The sequence below is a fragment of the Pteropus medius genome, unplaced genomic scaffold (genome assembly GCF_902729225.1).
Source record: "Pteropus medius unplaced genomic scaffold, Ma_sr-lr_union100, whole genome shotgun sequence".
NCBI classification, from domain to species: Eukaryota; Metazoa; Chordata; class Mammalia; order Chiroptera; family Pteropodidae; genus Pteropus; species Pteropus medius.
Genome location: NW_024340696.1, coordinates 7,826,391 through 7,842,821, shown reverse-complemented (window position 1 = coordinate 7,842,821; position 16,431 = coordinate 7,826,391). Strand labels below are relative to the sequence as shown.

The 16,431-nt window shown below is 35.1% G+C and overlaps 1 pseudogene; it reads right to left on the bottom strand.

The window, feature by feature from the left end:
- Positions 1–8,360: 8,360 nt before the first annotated feature.
- On the bottom strand, positions 8,361–8,479 carry LOC120610051 (uncharacterized; annotated as a pseudogene).
- Positions 8,480–16,431: the final 7,952 nt, after the last annotated feature.

The following is a 16,431-nucleotide window of genomic DNA, read 5'->3' as shown; positions in this document are numbered from 1 at the left end:
CTTCATCAAAGAAATGTTTAGATTTTTGCTGAGGCTGAGACCTGTAGTCTTTAGTTGTCGACCTTCTTTGGTACTCTTATCCGAGACCTGTATCTCCCTGGTTGCAGAATATGGAGCAGCACATCATTCTCCATTGCATGTGAACTCTTCAGACTTCCAGTCCTCCATTCTCTGGAAAAACTCTCTTAAAACCCTTCTCCTCCAAGGGCTAACTATTACCTTTCCCAACCCTGAAATTCTGCTCCTTACAGTCTAGTTCCATATTCTCTTATGAGCCTGGACTTTTGAAAACAAATGTCCCCTTTGGAAGTGATCTTTTGGGTATGCTTGTATTTTTTCTCATTTCTGGGAGAAACAAAGACAAAAAACATTGCTATCTTCTTTAGACAAAGAGCTGTAAATTATTTACAACAGTGAGAATAAAATGCAAATTAATATCCCAGTACATTATTCCGCCACACACAGATTGCTTTCTGTTAAATAGGGCTTATTTCTTCCTAGTTAACTTGAAGTTCAAGCTATTATAAAACCCATAGCCTTTATTGGATTGAAATAAGTTTTAATATTCGCAGAATTCAAAAGTAGTATTTTCAGCAATCTGTTGTTAACACAGAGTGAAACAGCAAGAGCAACCTTTTTTTTCACCCTTTCTCTGTATCTGTTGATCAAATTGTCCACAGATGATTCAGATCGCAGGGTTTCAATTTTTTATTGGAAAAGCAAATATAATCTTTGAAACAGTATTTCTCCCACACCTGTATCTTATTTCCTCGGCATGTTCTCCAATATATTAAGATGTTCGGAGAAGCCCCCATCAAAATGATGCTGTTGCATTCCCCAAGATAGAATATCGAACAGGTTGAATGTGAATTCAAAGAAGGTAAGTGTGCTATTGAGTGATAGGAATGGAGGGACCCTGTAAAATAATACTTTTGAAGAATTTTAATATTAAATGAAATCTTGGACTGTTGAAATATCTCAAGTGGAAATAAGTTGGAAAATAAAGAAATTTAGAAATAGAAGAGAGGAGTATTATTAACAGAAAAGAAATTATGGAATCCTAAATATTTAGCCGAACTTTACATTATGATTATCACATCAGATACTTCAGTGAGCACTTGAAACAATGTATGAAAATAAAATTCTATTATCCGTTTACTAAAGAATTAATTTAAAGAGACAATTTTCAGAAAGAGGGAAACTTTGCAAGCTTCTAGGGGAAATACAGAATTAGGTTCCTGCAAGTCTCTGGCCACAACATTTTCATCATCCGGTCAGTGTATAGCCCTGGTTGATGTGAATTTCTGTTTAAAGATACTTTATTTAATATATATTTTTGACTTATTAGCATTGAACTCATGGCCAACAACACTATAACTCATGCCTGAACAAAGCTTGCCAAACACGTGTGTTTACTTCATAGGGTACATCACAGCCTTCTTGAATTTAGGGACATATGCACTACTCTTGGGGGCCATTTTAAATCACCAACAAAAAATAAAAAATGCAGATAAAATGGCACTAAGGACACTGTTTACAGTATGAGAATAGGTGAATTCACAAATACAGACTCTGTAAAGAATGAAGATTCGTTGTACTTTGAAATAAATGCTTATTGTGTACCCTAAAGGAATAACCTAACTAAATATTTTTTAGAGGTTTAGTTATTTGAATTTTTAAGGTACTTTTGATTGGACAGGAATTATTCAGTCTGGAACATTAATATTGGAAGTGATCTTCAAGATTAATCTTTATAGATAAAGAAGATTAATCCCAGAGAGGTGAGACAACTTTCGAAAAGTTGCTTTATAAGCTACCTGGTGGCAAAACAGGACCAAAATCTCTTATTCCTTGATACTAAACCTATTTCTCTTTCTACTACTCTACCCCATACAATGTAGAATGTATTTTTTAAATTTTAATATTAAGATTGAGATTGTATCAATAATTATGTGAATTTCTGGTTCGGATCCATCAAAAACAAAGTGAGGAGTTCAGCATAGCAAAAGCAATGTATGTGCACTGATAGTCAGTCTTGATGATTTCACTTTTATCAATGGCAGATCTCTAATTTTTATGACTAACCATATCATTTATTCACCATACCCATGCTCTCTACATACACACAAACCAGTTTTACTCTTCAGTCAAATTATGAGTTAAGTTAACCAGGATGGATCTTAAATGCATTATTAAAATGATGAAACTAAATTAAAAAAATACTTTTATAGTGTATACAGTATCAAAAACTACATTTTCCTTTCTAATTTTTATACTATATACTTATAATGCTTTAATATCTCAAACTCTTGAAAACTATGATAAGGTTATTCCTTTAGCTCACTAGTAACCCAAAAAGCATTTATTTTCAAGTATGTCTGTTTTGAAATTAGAGATAGTTTACATATTGAGACACTGATGCTAACATAGACAGGTGATTGATAGGTAGATAAACAGAAAGAAATATAGGTCTTTGAAACATAAAAATCAATCTAATCATTTTTATAACATATTTTAGTGGAATATCTCTGTACTCAAGACATTTTTGTCTCTGGGATTAATGATTTTTGTTTTGTTCTCAATTGACTATAGTAACCAAATGAAATCTTAATATCCTACTGAGTTAAAGTCACTAATTATTTCAAAAAGGCAGAGGGAAAGGATTCTATCAATTGGTTTGTGATGTCTGAAGTTAGTGTTCTTCTTTAAATTTGGCTGCTATTTCTAATGGTTTGGCATAGGTCATGAACTGTCCCAGGACTTTATTTTCTGCATTAGGAAATCAAGGGTGGAACTGACAGGCTGCTGTACCAAGAGTCAGCAGACCCAGAGCTAAGAGACCACTGACTTATTGAGGGAAATTCTATTTGAGGGTGAGAGTTTATGGGATGGATAACTATCCATCTTATTTAAAGTCATTCATTAATTTAAATATTAGTTATTTTTCAAAAGGGCTATGTTTCAGAAATAATAATAATAATAATGTAGAGATTATTTTGAAGAGCCCAGACTTAGAGTCTATAATTTAATATTTATTAATATCTTAGACCTTTTCTCTATATCATAAATTTTGGCAAAACCTAGTGTTTTCGCTGTGTGAGGTATTCAGATTTCCAAGTTCTGGTTAAAATAAGGGCCAGTAATATGTTTTAAAAAACAGATTGAGATCTGTTTCTGAATACTTTCAGTAATTCTATTTTTGTTATTAATAGCAAAACCTACACAGAATCAAAAGTAATCTCAAAAATGAGTGAAAAAGAACAAACTGATGGTTAACAGAGACAGGTGAAGGCATGCGTGAAATAGGTGAAGGGGAGTAGAGGTACACACTTCCAGTTATAAAGTAAGTAAGTCACAGGAACATAATGTACAGAACAAGGAATATAGTCAGTAATGATGTAATAACTTTGCACAGTGACAAATGGTTACTAGACAGCGTGGTGAGCACTTTGTAAGGTATCTAAATGTCAAATCAACTGTGTTGTACACCTAAGAGTAATATAGCATTGTATGTCAACTATTCCTTAATTAAAAAAATAAGAAATTAATATTCTAGCTAAGAAAGAGCATGGGCTTTGGAGTCAGGCAAAATTCACTACCAGTTTCTGTTAGTCATTTGATTTCTTCAGGCAACCTCTACAAATCAGTATAATAATACCAACATCTTAGGGTGGTCATAAGTTCTAAATGAGATAATATCTATAAAGTATTTTGCATATGTATTATTTATTACTGCCTAAAAATTGCTATCAAAATTAGTGGCTGAAAACAATAAATATGGTATTTATTATCTGACAGTTTCTGTGAGTCAGGAATCTGGGCCCAGATTCTCTGAGTGCCTCTGGCCTACGTTTTCTCATGAGGTTTCAGCCAAGCTTTTGGCTGGGTCTGAAGTGTCATTTGAAAACCCGACTGGAGAAAGATTTGCTTTCAAGTGCACTCATGTGGGCTTCTGTTCCTCAAGACTGATAGATTGAGAGCCTCATTTCCCTGATGACTGTTGGCCAGAGGCCTCCTTCAGTTTCTTTTCATATGAACCTTCCACAGTATGGCAGGTGGCCTTCCCTTGAGAGAGCAGTCCAAGAAAGAGAAAGAGAACATCTAGGACATAAACCACTGTCTTTTTATAATCTAATCTCAGAAGTGACATCCCATCATTTGCACCATATTTAATTCAGCTGAAGCTGGCCAATAAATCCACTCAAAAGAAAGAGATTACACAGTGTGAAAACCAAGAGTCGGATATCTTAGAGGCTATGTACCTTAGCACCAGGCCAGGCACAGTGCCAAGTTCTCATAAATATTAGTTATACTAATAATCCACCGTCCAAGTGAATTCAATCCAGCTGGTTTTTAAGCATCACTTGATCATGTCAATGATAATAACAACTTTTATACGGAGCTTGTTAAGTGCCAAGCAGTGTTTCAAGTGTTTTTTTTTTTTAATATGTATTAATTAATTTAATTCTTACAAATGATCATGCTTCTTCTACAGATGAGAAAAAAATTAGGTTAGCCATGGTCACAGAACTGAGAGTGTTAGACTTCTGATTTGAACCCAAGCAGTTCCAAGCCTAGACCTTAAATTTACACTATAGTACCTCACAATACATGGCCCCTAACACTCATGAGACTTGGCCCTCTTTCATGAATGTGATTAAAGCTCTGAACTCTGTTCTAGACAAATATAGCAAGGCACATTTTCTATACTATTTTAGAGGGTTTTCAGAAACCCAAAAGTCCACAGATAGACACCTGATTTCAAACCCTTCTTTATAATTCTCCAACTTTAATAAAATTCAGTAAAACCTAAATTTCTACACAAAACAAGCTGGTATAGTGAGAAAGAAACAGATTATGAATCAGTAGAATTGAGTTTGGATTCCAGCTCAATAGGTGAGTCATTTAACTTGAATCCACAGTTCTTTTATCTATAAAATGGACATAATAATCCTTTCTCTATAAGAACTAACATACGTTGAGTGTAAAAATTTATATATATTGCTTTGTGCCAGGCGTGGTTCCAAATGTTTTTGTTATAGTATCTCATTTAATACTTACACATCCTCCCCTTTCCCCCGTGGGCTAGATATTATAATCCTATTTCAGAGATGAGAAAACTGAAACACAACGAGGTTAGGTACCTTATCTAAGATTACATAACAAGGGGCAGAGTCAGAATTTGCACCAAGGCAATCTGATTTTGAAGTCCATATTCTTAAACGCTATACACACTGACAATAAGAATATAATAAATATGCATATTTTAAAAGCACACTATGAATGGCAAGTTCTAAAGAATTCCAAATATATAGTTGAAAGAGAAATGGAATTTATTTGCATCACAATCATGTTAACTTCACAGCTGTGTGACATTGAACAAGAATTTTAATCTCTCTGGACCTTTGCTTCCTTAACTATAAAAAAAAGGAAAAATCATAAATCTTGTCCCTTCCTTAAAAGAGATGCCTATGGAAAGGCATTTACTAAACTGTATAAAACATTAAATTAATGTAGGTTCTTCTTATATGCATTTATAGTTCATTTGATCCAATTTACAAAAGTCCTTAAATGGTATTTCAGTGAAACAAAAGCTTGAGTTTCTTTTATAAAGAATAATCTCCAGAATAGCAAGCCCAGCTACATTTGCTGATGTCTGTTATATTTGAATCTCAAATGCATATTTTTTAACCAGGTACCACCAAGTACCTGACTTGTGTTCTGAACACCCAAACTCACCTGAATTTTAAATCTTCAGGAATTGGTTTGGCTTCTTCCTTAAAATTTTCTGCACTTTTTATCACAGAGAACACTTTTTAATCTTAATTTTTCATTTTAAAATACACTAAAAAGCAAAATTTCAATTAACATTAGATCTGGTTTCCAGTTTGAAAACCGATGCAGTTTTACTATATGTGTATAAAAAAGGCATTATGCTAACAATGAACCATCCAATAAATAAATAAATAAATAAAAACGTAATCCCATTTACAAAGCAACACAAAGAATAAAGTAGGAATAAATTTAACCAAGGAGGTGGAAAATCTATATACTGAAAACTGTAAAACATTGATGAAAGAAATTGAAGAAGACACAAATTGATGAAAATATATTCCATGTTTGTGGGTTGGAAAAATTAATATTTTTAAAACACTCATACTACCAAAGTGATCTACAGATTCCATGCAACACCTATCAAAATTCCAATGGCTTTTTTTTCAGAAATAGGAAAAACCAATCCTAAAATTTGTATGGAACCACGAAAGACCCAAAATAGCTTAAGGAATCTTGGGCAAGAAGAGCAAATCTGGAGATATCATATAGCCTGATTTCAAACTATATTGCAAAGCTATAGTAATCAAAACAGTATGGTACTGGCATATAAAGAGATACATAGATCAATGGAAAAGAATAGAGAACCGAGAAATCAACCTATACACACACATATATATATGCTTAGCTAATTTTCTCAAGTGTGCCAAGAATACACCATAGGGAAAGGATAGTCTCTTCAATAAATGGTGTTGGAAAAATTGGATATCCACATCAAAAGAAAGAAATTGGACCCTTATCTTACGCCACAAAAATCAACTCAATTTGGATTAGAGACTTAAACAGTAAAAAAAAAGAGAGACTTAAATGTAGGACCTGAAACTGTAAAACTACTAAAAAAAAAAATAGGGAAAAAGCTTTTTGACATTGATCAATACAATTTTTTGATGTCTCCAAAAAGCACAGGTAACAAAAGCAAAAATAATTAAGTGGGACTACATCAAACTAAAAAGTTTCTTCATAGCAAAGGAAACAAACAAACAAACAAAAGTCAACCTATAGAACGGGAGAAAATATTTCCAACCCTACTTCCAGTAAGGGGTTAATATACAAAATATGTGAATGACTCTTACATTTCAATAGCAAAAGAAACCTGAATAACCCTATTAAAAAATGGGCAAACGACAGGAATAGATATTTTTCCAAAGAAGTATTACAGTTGGCCAATAGATATATGAAAAGATGTTCAACATCACTAATCCTCATGGAAATGCAAATTAAAACCACATTGAGATATTGCCTCACATGTAGTAGAATGTCAGTTTTCAAAACGACAAGAAATAAATATTGGCAAGGATGTGGAAAAAAGAGAGCCTTTGTGCACTCTTGGTGGAAATGAAAATTGGCACAGCCATTATGAAAAACAGTATGGAGGTTCCTCAAAAAATTAAAAATAGAACTACCATGTGATTTAGCAATTTCATTTCTGGAACCGAAATCACCATCTCAAAGAAATATGTGTACTCTTGTGTTCATTACAGCATTATTCATTACAGCTAAGTTATGAAAGCAACCTAAGTTGATGGATGAATGAGTAAAGAAAATGTGACACATACATACACACACACACACACACACGAGAATATTATTCAGCCATAAAAAATGAAGGATAAGGAAATCCTGCCATTTGTGACAACAGGGGTAGACCTTAAGGGCATTATGCTAAGTGAAATAAGCCAGAGAGAGAAAGACAAACTGTGCCAAATCATGTATATGTGAATTCTTTTAAAAAAAAAAAGTTGATCTTATAGAAACAGTAGAAGGGAAGTTGCCAGGAGCTGGGAGTGACAGAAATGGAAAGACATAGTTCAAATGATACTCATTGTTTATTATAAGATAATCTAATGTGCAGCATGGCGACTATAGTTAATAATATTGTATTATATACTTCAAATTGTCTAAGAAAATAGAGCTTAAGTGTCCTCATTTAAAAAAAACAACTGTATGAATGTGTTGATTAACTTGATTGTGGGAATCATTTCATAAAGTATATGTATATCAACTCATCACATTATAACTTTAAATATGTTACAATTTTACTTGTCAATTATATCTTGATAATGCTGTAGGAAAATAAAAAGGTACCAAGCATAGTATTAAGAGGGTTGACAATAGGCTAAATCTGCCTAGGTTCAAATCCTGCCCCTACCACATATTGTCTGTGTGACGTTAAGCAACTTGCCGAAATGCTTTTATACCAGCCTGTGCATCTGTAAAATGTGGGTAATAGTACTAACTCATGGGATTGTAATGTGGGTTAGGTGAGCTTTGCATATAAAATATCTAGAACAGTGTTCAGCACATATTAAATATTCAGTAAATATGAGTTATTGTATTTGAACAACTTGTATCTCTTCTCTTCCCCATATCTCATTTTAATACCTACAAAGTGGGAACACTGTTACATTTTTTTTCTGGTTAGGATTGAAATACATTTTTTTTCCCTTTTTTAGGCGAGGCAACCCTTGGTTGACCTCACGAATTGCAAGGACCTTGTCAGTTTACAATCCCTTATTTTTTATTTTTTACGCCCACAGGACTTGTTTTTCCTAGGTGGTCTCCCATCCAAGTACTAACCGGGCCCAACCCCGCTTAGCTTCCGAGATCAGACTGGATCGGGCTTGTTCAGGGTAGCATGGCTGTAGACTGTAATACATTTTTAAATTGTTTGGAGAATATTTTAAACTCTATTAGGTGCAGTGGATCTACAAAGGGTAACTGCTGTTCCACTTTTAAAAGGGAGAAGATAATTACTATGTGGTCTTTTTTCAGGAGGAGAATTAGTCAACAAAGTTGTTTAAATTTTTTTTTTTTTTAGCGCCCACGAAGCTGCGAGCTAATGTGGGATGATTCAAATGATTTAGAAAGCTCAATTCTGGACTGAAGTGGAATGTTTTTCTCATATCAGAACAGAATTTTTGTAACTGCAGTATCAGAGCAGGAGAATGTCAATTTTCATGTGGAAAAAAAATCTTTTCATAAGAAACACACAATATTTTACAAAGAGTAAGTAAAGGAAGAATTTATTTTAAACTGCCTCTCCTCTTAAGAAATATAAAACCATGAATGTTTCTTTGCATATTATGTTCATGACTGCCCTCTGCTTTATTAACTCAGAGGTGTCCCAGGCACCTACCAGTTCAGCCTCCCACCAAGTACATATCTATTTTTGTTTCCTTGTAGGAAACAACAAAGCTTACAGACTTGTTTTGAATTAGAGAGTTTTTCCCATTATTCCTGAGGACTAACTGAGCCCTCCCATTGTCAGACCCCTTACCTAATGGCATTGACAGAGACTGGCTCAAAGAAAAAATCAATCTGATATAAATATCTGTTAATGAGAGATGGTGACTAATAAAATCATTTCATTAGCAAGACTTGTTTAACTAGAGGAGCAGAATATGATGGGCTCTTTTTGAGCATCATAAAATCTTCTCCAAAGCAACCACCCCCCAACATCTAACAATTAAAATCAAGCAAAAAAGGATGTTTACTTTTTTCACCAGTGGAACAGAACTGGAACTCGAACCTTATTTAACAAGATTTCCTGAGCAGTTATGCCAGACTCAGGTGAACCCTAAAGAATAGGCAGGGTATGTATGCTTATTAATGTATATAATGGAGGAGAATGCAGAAGGGAGTTGGGGAAACATTGTAACATTCTGAAAGTAGAATGCATCAGGCCTGTAAGTGAATGAAAGCTAAACAGGAAAAATTCCTACATTCCTGAGTGAGATGTGAAACATAGAGGTGTTGAGAATCAAGGTGCCTGCCATTTGTCTGTCATGGGTCAAGAAGATCCTCACAGCAGAGATTAATAGAAGAAGTCCAAGCCACAGCTTGGGTAAAGGGTACAGCTGGGTGTTGGAGCTTAGTAATGCCAATAAGAACAGAGCCATGGCCCAAGTTAGCTATGATGCAGTGGGGAGATTAAAATTTTTCCTGAATGGAATTATTACTTCTGTCCATTAAAACGGACAATAGACCACAGCAGCCAGTGAGATTTGGAAGCCCCGCTTAAAGATTTGCAAGGCCTGGAGCTGACCGTCCTATTTTTCATGGTTCAGCTCAGTTCTATATATTGATTGCACTTTTCAAGTTTAAAATACAGCATGGGTTTATTTTAAAACCTGCACCAGTGGTTAGATGAAGATTAGCAATAATTTTGAAAATTGTATTTCTGAGTGTTTAAAGCATTGAACTCTTGATATTTGCTTGCATTTTCCGTTTTTGTTACCCTCACGGCCAATGGCCAAGACAACAACTGAAATAAAACCAATACAGGTCTCAGAAATAAGTTCTGGTGTGTGTTTTCCCTGGCAAGTGATGGTTATATCATGTAAGACCAAATGTTGGAATGCATTTTAAGACTGATTGACTCATACAACTGCTTATTTTTATACATTACGATATAGGTCAATTGATTAAACCAAGTTTTCACTCTGGGGCCAACTACCAAATTTAAGGGAAAAAAATGGAAGAAGCATTAGGACATAGGATAAGGAATGTAATAAGATCAATTTCTGTTATTATTTGATAATCTGGACATTAAAGAGAAGAACTATTTTTAAAATACAGAAAAAAAAATACAGGTAGATCAGTGCTATCAAGTAGAAGGTTGGGAGACCAGAAGTGACAGTACATAGAGCCTAGAATTGGAGACCAGGACAAGTCACTATGTGTTAATTGATTAAATAAATATGGGTTGAACTTTACCACATACCAGACACTGTTCTGGGCATTGGGATAAAAAGGTGCTGCCCTCATGGTGAGAGAAACAGACAAGACAGCAACATGCACATAAACAAATCAGGTAACATGGTTATGACTGGGGGTGTTTGGGTGAGATGTCTCTTTAATACCTACTTTCTATAACTTCAACTTGTCTATGTATAAGTCACATATTTTTGCCATGCCACAGGTGGAAGAAGAGGTTGCTCAGCTGTCACTTTTACTCTCTGCTCTGGATCTTGCTACAGTCCTTTGTTGCACTGTCCAAATGGGGCAGGGGGCAGAACAGCCATTATACTGTCCAAAAGGGGAAGGAGATACCTAATATCTCTCATGGTTTTCTTAGAACTACCAGCCCCTGCAATGCTCTACACACACACACACACACACACACACACACACACACACACACACACACCAAACACATTTATTTTGGGGGTGAGAGCACATAACCTGTCAGCCATCATGGAAAGTTAAGCCTCAACAGTTTCCTTGAGATTCCTATGATACCTATGATTTTATGCCCCTTCAATTCTTATTTAAGCTGGGAAGTACAAAGTGGCATAGGGGTTGGGCAGGCCTCAGGTAGATCATTGCAGGCATGATATCTGGTTAGATTGCTTCCTAATAAAACTCAAAAGGGGTCTGTTGCCTGCTTTGCATCACTTCAGAGAGATTCTTATCTTGTTTCAGAAAATTTGTGTTATGGTAATTCATTTAGGAGCAACAGACAAAGTCCCACTTATTGTCCTATTACAAATTATCTATGAAAAGGAGAGAATCATGGTTTATATACTTTTCCCATGGAGTAAAATAAAATGACAGGAGAAAAGCACTTAGGGATGTTCTACTGAAAACATAGATCATAGATAATATATACCAAAAGAGCAATACCAGTACATAGTAGATACTAATAGCATCTTCATCCTTTGAATTAGATTGAGTGTGCTGAACCAAGGAATTGCAAAAGCCCTTTTGAATTGACTGTCGTAAGTGTGGATTGTATTAAATTTGATTTTTAGAAATGCTTCCAAGATGAATCTTCAAATCAGGGACCTGATTGTAATAAGAATAAGAATAATCACCATGTCAATAACAATAACTGATATCTTGAATTTAAATGATATTTTAAAATTTTGCCAAATATTACTATATTTATTATGTAACTTGATTTTTACAAAAGCCCTAGTATGATGGTAAGAAAATGATCATTGTTATCCTGACTTTGTAGGTGAGGAAAGTAAGATTCACCTCACTTGAGGTTAAGTGCCTTACACAGAGTCACCTGACAGTAGGCTTGGCTGCAGGTCTTCTAACTTCATCCCACCAGCCACCAGTGTCAATGCTACAACACTGCTGCAGCATTTTATTATGTGCGGTTTAGATCCAAAATTTAAGACTCATGGCAGAAACTGAGTAATGCCAAAATGACCTTGAAAAATCTCCGATAAGCACCAGCAGGATCTGGCTTCTTTATGATTTAAAAATCAACAACTAACTTTTTTTTTTAAGTTTGTTGAGATAACATTGGTTAATACAATTATATAATTTGGGGATGTACATTATAATTCAACATCTATATATTCTATTGTGTGATGACCACCCAGAGTCGAGTTTCCTTGACTACCATATATTTGATCGCCTTTACCCACTTCACTCTCCCCCAACCCGCTATAATTGACCCCCTTTACCCTGTTTACCTCTTCCCTCCTCTCCCATTCCCCACCCTCTGGAACCACTAGTCTATTGTCCATGTCCGTGAGTCTCTGTTTGTCCTGTTCATTTGTTGCTTTTAGGTTTATATCCCACATATAAGTGATATCATGTGGTTTTCAACTTTTTCTGTCTGCCTTATTTCACTTAGCATGAATATCTCGAGGTCTATCCAGATTGTCGCAAATGGCAGTATTTCATCTCGTCTTATGGCTGAGTAATATTCCATTGTCTATATGTACCACAGCTTCTTTAGCCAGCCGTCTATCGTAGGACACTTTAGTTGCTTCCATGTCCTGGCCACCGTGAATAGCACTGCTATGAACATCGGTGTGCAAATATCTTTTCGGATATGGGTTTTCAAGTCTTTAGGGTAAATACCCAGTAGAAGGATTCCTGGATCATATGGTAGATCAATTCTTAGTTTTTGAGGAACTCCATACTGCTTTCCATAGTGGCTGTACCAATTTGCAGTCCCACCAGCAGTGTATGAAGGTTCCTTTTTCTCCACATCCTGTCCAGCATTTATTACTTGTTCTGTTGATTATAGCTATTCTAACAGGTGTGAGATGGTATCTCATTGTGGTTTTGATTTGCATTTCCCTAATAGCTAGCAATGTTGAGCATCTTTTCATGTATTTTTCAACAATTAACTTTTTAAAAAATATGTTATTTTTTCATATATCGAATTCTAGTAAATTAAATGCACATATGATGTGACACTACTGAATTTCTGTAGTGTTTGAAACCAAGGCTGTTATCATTTATTTTACAGAGGATATATTGTCTTATGGTCTAGAACCTTCTTAATTTCTCTTCTGGGATTGTTCTTCTCTGCTTAAACAGAAGCTCTGTTGCTTTAAGTTTTAGAAAAATCCTAAACGTTCTAAGATTTAGTGCTTGTGGTCATCAAGCAGGCCCGTTATAAAAAACTAATGACTCTATTGTCTCGGCTTTGAAATGACTCTATTTTCTTATCTTTGTTGCTAAACAATTCTTCACAGCACCGTTTTCCCTCCCATACTATTTGGACTTCAGCTCACCCATGTACTTTCTGGGAACTTTCCCAGATCTTTGGACATAAATAGTAAAAGCAGAGGATGCACATACTGATTCTTTGCTGTTACAAATTTAATGGTAGGAAATCTGCCACATGGCTTAGTGTCAGGTATCTGATATCTTATGAATAAGGCAGCTAGGAAAAATGATTGCAAATGAAAGACCACAAATCCTGCTTTGCTACCAAGGGTTTATAAATAATTGTAGTTCAGGGATTTTATTTTTGTTGCTTCTAATTTTTTCTTATATTCTAATATCTTCATCATTTAGAAACCTAAGCTATACTATGATAACTTATAGAAACTTTTAGTTCTAAAAGACATTTCTAACATGATTGAGAACTTGGAACCAAGCATATTTCTGAGAAATCCAAGGTTATTTCTAAATCAATTGTCAGTAAAATTGAAGAAAAAAAACAATTGTAAGAATAAATTGAATTGAGGATTTTAATTTTGGAGTTTAATTCTATTTTTTTATATGTTCCAAGTTGAATAATGTGATAAGTTAGGATAGGTTTGCAAAAAGCACTGAATGAAAAATACCCAGATTCTACCACTTACTGGCAGAAGGGCTTTGGCAATTAACTTAAACTTTCTAAACTTTAGCTTCTTTCTCATTCTCTTCTTCATTTTCCATCTCCTTTCAAAGAAGTGGGAGTAAATGATCTATTGAGAAATAGTGATTTTCTTCTTTCAACTTTTCCCTTCACCCTCACTTGCCTTTGTAATTTCTTGCCTTTCGAATATTTGTAATGTATTCTGTAGAAAACAGAAGCTGGGATGTGCTGAGAAATTGAGAGAACAGGAAAGTTTATGCTTCTCAGGAAGAGAGGGCACATATGTGCAGGGATTTGGTTGCATTTAAGATGATTACAAGACCTGGGAGGGAAATGGCTGCCATCTCCTAGGCCTTACATAAGCTTTGCTTAACTGTCACATGCCTCAAGCCTCACAGGAAAGCAGCAGAGCAATCTCTCCTGAAGTGACCATGTGGACTGAGATAGTGATGTATATTTGATTGGGTGCCAGTATGGGTGTGTGACCAAAGACCAGATGAGCCTTCCCAAAGTCTTAGTGCTATTTTGAACCTAGTGTTTTGTATATCTCTAGAGTGAAGGATAGGAAATGATCCCACAATAACAGGTTAGATGACCCTTCAAGCCATTAAACTGGGGACCAGAGTTAGTATTAGGTCAACTGAAAACAAATTTTAATGAGATATTTCTTGCACATCTTATATTATGGGCTGAGAATCTGATGAATAGCTTGATATATATTATTCCTCTTTCCTCCTCTCCTTACTCCCTTCCTCCTTTCTTCTTCTTTGCTGCTTTCCTTGGTATCTTTCTGCAGTTTATGAATTATAATTATCACTGGCTTTCCAAGCTAATAAGCTCAATAGATTGGAGCATAGTGTTAATGGAGCAGTGGTCCCAGTTTTATTCACTTGTTGTCCAGAAAGCTTTGAACAGGGAAAAGGACTACCCTAGACTCACAGCCAACTCTTTTATTCTCTGTCAGTCACAAATTCCCCAAGTAGGAACCGATTTTTCAAAGGGAATTTTAAAAAAGATTTTGATGCATAACCATAACTAAAGGAGGTACGTCCTCATGAGCATGAGTTAGTCCTGCCAGCAACAGATGTCCCTATAGAGACAGCAGCACTCAGCATTGTAAAACACAAGGCAAAATATGGGTCATCAATTTCAGATATTACAGCTTCTTAATAAGTAGAAAGGATGGTGCCTTTCCCCTTAATAGTCATAATATTAATTAAAATGCAATTAACTGTGGTGCATGGTAGTAGCTAAAGTTTTTGTTTGCCAAGGTTTGTGCTTCCTCACCACTCCGACCTTTCTGTTGACAGAGACCTCTTTCTCATGGAGAATCCATTTCACATATTTCGATGCAGGAGGTCAGCCACAAAGCTATTCATAGGACCTGAGTAGTCAGTGCACTGCATCCACTCGCCATGGTGAGTGGTTCAAGGAAGACCACAAGACACAGGGCACCAACTGGAAAGTTAAGAAAGAACTTAACAATGCTATCTGTAGCTCTAAGTATGATGCAAACCTATAACTGACAGTTGCCATTTTTGCCACTACATGAGGAAAAATTATCTAAAAATGAAGACATTTGAGCCTCTGAATCCAGCTTAGCTTGGGCTTTATAGTTTCCTGGCTTTTTTAGGTTCATTAAATTACCTCCACTTTTTTCCTTCATCTTTTTGAGTTGGCTTCTGTAATTTGTTTTCAAAAGTGCCTGCTTAATAGATACTATATCAAGTTAGGGAGTAATTGTAATTTGTAAGTGAAAACACAGGATCCCTTCAAAGCAATTCAAAATATTTGTAGCACAAGGGATGGTTATGGTAATAGTGTATTTTTAATAATATAAACATTAACTCTAGTAGCATCTCTCTATCCTTGTTTGCTTATAAAGGCTTCTGGTAGGGATCATTCTGTGAGAACAGAATGGAGTTTATTCTGCACTTCTGCAAGTTTTATAATTTCTGAAACAGGAATTATTTCCATGAAGAAGGCTGCTATGAACCCATAATAGCTTTCATAGAAGATAATGAATATGTATCAATTTACAGTTGTAACCAGAAGTTTTTGTCTGTTAAAGACATGATGCATTGTTAAGGCATATAACGTTATGTAACAGTACACAAAGCCTAGATAATGAGGGCTCAATTATCTGCCAAAAAAATGTCACTGCTCTGGATTCTATCACCTGAGAGAGATGGGATTTGGTTCATTTATCGGTCTTGTTGGATGTGATTGCATCAAACCACCATATGCCGGTTGATCACCAAAACCCATTTCTTGCTGCTGGGTAATAGAATAGGTGACATTATTTTGGATTTGAAAATAGAATCTTGACAGAGCCTTATTCTTGCAAGTGCAAGGAAACTAATAATTTTACTCTGTACTCTTTTTGTATTAAAGAAGGAAGGTATTCTGCTTACCTAAGAGAAAATCAAAATTATTCTTTAAAACATAGTTCATTTAGTTCTTTTGGCTTTTATATTAGTTGGCTCATTATATCAAGTGACAGAAGCTAGGTCTTGCTAACTTAAGCAAAATAGGGGAAC